This window comes from Alligator sinensis, unplaced genomic scaffold, assembly GCF_000455745.1.
Source record: "Alligator sinensis unplaced genomic scaffold, ASM45574v1 scaffold1595_1, whole genome shotgun sequence".
Taxonomy (NCBI): domain Eukaryota; kingdom Metazoa; phylum Chordata; order Crocodylia; family Alligatoridae; genus Alligator; species Alligator sinensis.
Window position 1 is genome coordinate 94,718 of NW_005843277.1, and position 6,466 is coordinate 101,183.

Genomic DNA, 6,466 nt, shown 5'->3' on the forward strand with positions numbered 1-6,466 from the left:
CTTTGCTTAATGCTCATAGCAAGAGTTTTGTATGCTGACTCCATAGTAGGCCAGTGAAATAGCACATAGCTCCTTGCTCTGTGAGCGTGACCGAACCATGAACCTAGATAGTAGAATGTTGTAACACAGTGGAATGTGGTAAACACCAGGTGTGTTGGATCACGACTCGTCCCCAAATTCTTAGCTTGAGGTAACCAAATCCCTAGTTCGATATAACTTTATTTACTCCAGACTATATAAGCTGTACATTCTTAAGTTACGGGGAGTTCCTCCCACTGTGGCAAGAAATCTTGCATGGAGCCCGGCGCAGGCTATCGCATCCCAGGGATCGGGACACTCCGGGGCCAGGGGAACTATGCGGGGTGGTGACTGCTGCCTAGAGCTGATGTGAAGTGATCATCCTCTCTGCTCTGTCCTATTGCCTGCCTCTGTGAGTATCCTTAAATAAAGCTTTGCAAGGGTGAGCACAACCGTGAGGACGTCCTTTGTTCAAGCACAGGGAATCTTCTGAACCCAGTAGTTCATTCTAAGATAGCAACAGTGATCGTTGCCTGCTGGAATTTACTATCCAGTGCAGGGTGGAGAAAGCAAGCAGTAAGGCAAAAGTCCTTGACTTCAGGAGGGCCAATTTCAATGAGCTAAGAAGATTAGTAGGAGAGGCATTGGGGTCTCGGAGCTTCAATGAGATGGGAGTCCAAGACAGGTGGCTGTTCCTCAAGGAGACAATCCTCTGAGCTCAAAGTGAGTCAGTCTCAATGGGTACCAAGGCGGGCAGGAGTGCTAAAAAGCCCCCATGGCTTGGCAAAGGCATCCAGGAAAGCCTGAAGGCAAAAAGGAGGCATACAAACAGTAGAAGCAAAGGGCTATTACCAAGGAAGATTACACCTCCATAGCTCGTGACTGCAGGGAAGCTGTTAGGAAGGCCAAGCTAGGGCTAGCAACCCAAATTAGGGATATCAAAAAGTCCTTTTTCAAATACATAGGGAGTAAGAAGGCACCGGGTAACGTGGGGCCCCTACAGGACAGGCTTGGCAATCTGGTGATTGCAGCAAATGAAAAAGTTGACCTCTTTAGTGAATTCTTTGCCTCCATATTTCTGAACAGGGACCAGGACATTTGCCCCAGTAGGATTATAGATGGACCCAGGGGAGGCACCGCCATGCCTAGGGCCAGGGATGACCTAGTTAGGGAACTTTTGGAGAGGCTGGATGTGTTTAAATCAGCAGGTCCGGATGCTCTTCATCCAAGGGTGCTGAGGGAATTGGCGGGAGTCATAGCAAGGCCCCTGGAATGGCTTTATGAGCACTTGTGGGGCTCTGGGCAGGTACCAGAGGATTGGAAAAGGGCTAATGTGGTCCCCATTTACAAGAAGGGAAGAAAGGAGCACCCCAGCAATTATAGGCCAATCAGTCTTACCTCAGTCCTTGGGAAGACCTTTGAGAAAATTATCAAGAAACACATCTGCAAGGGCCCAGCAGGGGAGGTAATGGTTAGGGGCAACCAACACGGGTTCATTGAGGGCAGATCCTGCCTGACTAACCTGGTTTCCTTTTATGATCAGGTCACAAAGTCCATGGACGAGGGCATCAAGGTGGATGTCATTTTCCTGGACTTTAATAAGGCCTTCGACATGGTTTCTCACCATGTTCTCTAAAAAAAACTAGGTGACTGCGGCATTGATGCCTACACAGTCAGATGGGTGGAAAATTGGCTAGATGATCACACCCAGAGAGTGGTGGTGGATGGGTCGTTTTCAACCTGGAGGGATGTGGGCAGTGGAGTCCCCCAGGGCTCGGTCCTGGGGCCTATACTGTTCAACATCTTTATCAGCGATCTGGATGTGGATGTGGAAAGCACACTGTCCAAATTCACTGATGACACCAAGATGTGGGGCAAGGTGGGCACGCTGGAGGGGAGGGACAGAATCCAGCTAGATCTAGACAGGTTACAGAGGTGGGCGGATGAGAATAGGATGGAATTCAATGCAGACAAGTGCAGGGTGCTGCATCTAGGGAGAACTAACCAGCTACACACCTATAGGCTGGGGAACACCCTTCTTATCAACACGGTGACAGAAAGGGACCTTGGAATCATTGTTGACTCCAAGAGGAATATGAGCCGCCAATGCAAGGAAGCTGTCAGTATGGCTAACCCCTCTCCCCCCCTTGTTGTGCATCTACAGATGCATCACAAACAGGTGCAGGGAGGTGATCCTTCCCCTCTATGCAGTGTTGGTCAGGCCACAGTTGGAGTACTGCATTCAGTTCTGGGAGCCACACTTCAAGAGGGATGTGGATAGCATTGAGAGGATCCAGAGGAGGACCACTCACATGGTCAAGGGCCAGCAGGGCAGGCCCTATGAAGAGAGGCTCAAGGGCCTGAACCTATTCAGCCTCCACAAGAGAAGGCTGAGAGGGGACCTGGTAGCCATTTACAAACTCACCAGGGGGGACCAGCAGCGATTGGGGGACGCTCTGTTCCCCTGGGCACCACTTGGTGCCTCTCCTAGGGATAACGGCCACATATTGTTAGAGAGAAGGTTCAGGCTGGGCATCAGGAGACATTACTTTAAGGTTAGGGCTGCCAGGCTCTGGAATGGTCTTCCAAGTGAGGTGGTACTCTCTCCTACCTTGGGGGTCTTCAAGAGGAGGCTGGATAGATACCTGGCTAGGGTGTTATGACCCCAGCACTCATTCCTCCCTAGGGCAGGGGGTCAGACCTAATGATCTGTTTAGGTCCCTTCTGACCCTAAGCACTATGAAATTATGAAACTATGGTTACCGTGGTATAGCAGATCTCCAGGAAGGCCAGGGTCCTGAGGAAAAAATGCATGGGGGTGCACAGGATGGGGTTGGACAGTGCGGCAAGGATAACTATAATATTTCCAAACAGGATGAATATGTAGATGAACAGGAAGATGAGAAAGAACAGGAGTTTCAGTTTTGTGTGATGTAAGGTTCCTAGAAGATGAATTTCATTATCACAGAATTATCCTACTGTGTCATTTCCTCTGGACACTTCTAGGATATTATCTGGGTATGATTGGTGAATAGACAGCCATGAGGAAATGAAACTAGTGTTATTGCTTTCTATCCTACTTCCTCATATAAAACGTGTCATTGATGTTTTTATAGCAATGGGTATCTACAATCTGCAACCAGATTCAAGGCCCCGGTGTGTTCTACTAGTACACTTAAACAGAAATGTAACTTTAAAAGTCTGGTTTGCCTCACTGACTCCAATGTGAAGATTCACATGATTAAAGATAAGCCTATGATTCAGGGGTTTTCTGAACTCATGACTCTGTGTGTGTTTGTGTGTGTGCATGCGTACATGTGGAATATTAGCTGCATTCTCCCAAAATAAGCTGCTGTCTCTCACATTGGACAGGATAGTCTTCTTGAACTCACCCGCTGTGACTTTGATGGAAAAAGGAAGGAACTAAAGATAGATACATGGTTGATGTTAGCTCTGTGACTTAGAAGGTTGACTCCTCTTTGCAGGGATCCACCATCCCCATACCCTGCCCTCACCACGCCAGATGTTATGAATTTATTTATATCGAGTCTTGTCCATGGGAGCTTCAGCCCCCTAACTGTCTTGACCAGACTCTAGGGTCTTGTTCCCCGCTCCCGATTGCTTGCCCCTTTCTTCCCTGCACAGGTCCCAAGCCAATCATCCCACGGTTCATCCCAGCCCTTATCCTTCAGGGCTTATTCTTCCTCCTTATCATATGGGGACAACATCCCAGACTCATGCAAACACGTGTCTTTGTCTTTTCTTTCTTCCAGGTCCCTGAAACGGCTGCCCACACCCACCAGAATTGGACTCACTGGCTGGGACACTACAGCCACCTCATTACCCTGTTTCTGCAGGTAAATACGTCTATGAGATGCTTCCCCAAGTCCCCTGGGTTGGTCCCTCATCATCGTCATCACCCCGTGTTCCTTCAGGGTTCTCTTTGGGTAACCAATTCTCCCGGGCCGACACCAGTTGCCTGCTTGGCATCCCTTTAAATCTCCGCTCTGCTCAGCTACATTTGCCACAGCAGCATCCCATTTGCAGCCTTGCCAGCTCTCACAGCTGGTCATGCTAATTACCATCCAGTAAGGCTGTGCAAGTCTTTGGATCCCGCTTTGGATCCAGAGCCGCTTTGGACACTTCGGTGTCCGAAGCAGCACGCCCAGATTGAAGCGGGGTCTCAGCAATGATATCCGAAGAGGGTCAGAGCATCCGAAGCACTTCAGATCTGCTTCGGATGCTTCCGACCTGCTTCAGCCATCTTGAGTCACAATAAGAAGAGGGAGGGGGAGCAGGGGAGGGACAGAGAGTGGGAGCGGGGAGAGGGACGGGGGGTGGAGGGGGAGCACTGATGTCTGTAGGTAGCCAGCGAGAAGGATTTCTCCTTGACTACCTTTCCAATGGCAGTATCTGTGGGGTGGGACTAGAAACAGCATTAAAGCCTCTGTATGCAGCCCTTCTGTGCATTTTGCATCTCATTGCCTGTCAGCAACTGTGTGAGAGAGGAACGCTCAGACTGAGACTTGCCTGCTCCTTTTTCTTGTTACGAAGGAGTGGGTAGGATTTAGCTTAGCTTAGCTTAGCTTAGTTTACTTATTTGATTTAGTTATTATTAGTATTGCAATTCAATTTATTTCTTTGAATTTGTATTTGCTGTTTTTTTTCGGAAACTTTCCTAAAAGAAGGTGTGTTTTCCCAGCCAGCGTGATTTATCACTGTGCAGGGAGGCACAGATTGCTTGCATGCATGCAGGCACACACACACATACACAGAGACCCACAATATAGAAAAAAATCACAGAAGAAGACAGACAGATATTCACAGCAGAATAAGACAGACAGACAGACAGACAGCACACAATTTTTACATAGCACTTAACACCGAAGCAAACATTCAAAGAAGAGGCAAGTGCGTGCATGCAACAGAGGGAATAAAGCGCACAGTACAAAAGGATTCACACACACACACACAGACCTTTTGCAACACAGGAAAGATCAATATGAAGCATGCTGGAAAGGCAGATGCCAGGTCTCCTGGCAGGGGAGGAAGAGGGGGTTCGGGGAGAGCTAGAGCTGCAAGCCTCCCCCCTCCGAAACACAGAGGCATTCTATTCCCACGCAGCCGTGACATCAGTGCTGCCAGTGGAAGCCAGGCGGTGGGAGCAGTGTCTGCACCTGACATCCCTGCACCTGCACCACCTCCGCTCAACTCAGAAGTGGGCACCAGCAGTGGAATCACTGCCTCCTCCACCCCTATTTCAGCTCTCAGCATGAGCTTCCCACTGCCAGAGGAGGAGCTGGAGCTGGAAGCAGGGATGCTGAACACGCTGGCTCGAGCAATTCTGGGGACTGAGGGCGAATCACAGTTTGTGCTCCACACCCCTCAAGTTTCCCCTAGACTCAGGTCTCCTCTGGAAAGCAGCACCTCGGAGGAGGCTGAGGTTGTGGAGGCAAGTGGCTCAGCTGAGGCAGCTCCTACTGGTGTTCAGTCTCAGCCTGCTGAGAAAGGGGGAAAGGCAGGATCCTCCCCCTCAACCCAGAAGCGGGCGAGTAGCGTAGTGTGGGAGCATTTTGAGCTGGCAGATGATCCCAGGTTTGCCATCTGCCAGCACTGCCGAAGGCACATGAGCCGTGGCAAGGACATGAGACACTTCTCCACCATGGCCATGCTGCTGCATCTGAGGAGGCACCACCCCCTTGCCCTTCTTCCTGCTCAGCCTGGCACTAGTGTGAGTGTGCCAAAAGGGAAGTCTCCCGCTCACTCGAAAGCCCCCTTCCCCCCAAAGCAGAGGCAGGCCACCCTGGACCAGTGGGAGAAAGGTGGAGAGAAAGGGAGGCATGGTCCCAAGGTACGCAAGATCACCCAGAGCATTGGGGATGCTTGCTCTGGATAGCCAGCCCTTCTCCCTGGTTGAGCAGCCGGGGTTCAGGCGGTTTGTAGCACTTCTGGCCCCATCTTACAAAGTGCCTGCATGCACCACCTTTAGCAGGGCAGTGGTGCCCTCCGTGTATGAGGCACGCATGGAGTACTTGAGGGAGGAATTGCCTAAGGCAGGGCCACAGGTAGCCTTGTACTTCTCCTCCGACATCTGGAGCAGCCGGGGTGGTGATCACACCTACCTCTCCCTCATGGGGCACTGGTGTGATCAGTCAGGCTGTCGGTAGGCTCTACTGCAATCTGAGGTGCTGGATGAGTCCCACATGGCAAGGGAGATCATGGGGGCCATGAACCGCATGGTGCCGGGGTGGCTCATTGGGCAGGCCAAGCTCACCCGCAGGTTCATGGTCACTGACAATGGGGCCAATATGGTGAAGGCTGTCCATGATGCCAACTTTGTTGGCATCGGCTGTGTGGCACAGCCACAGGCTGCACCTCATAGGCTGCACCTCATAGTGAGGGATGCCTTGGAGGGGGACAGGGCTGCCGGTGATGGGGCCGCCACCAG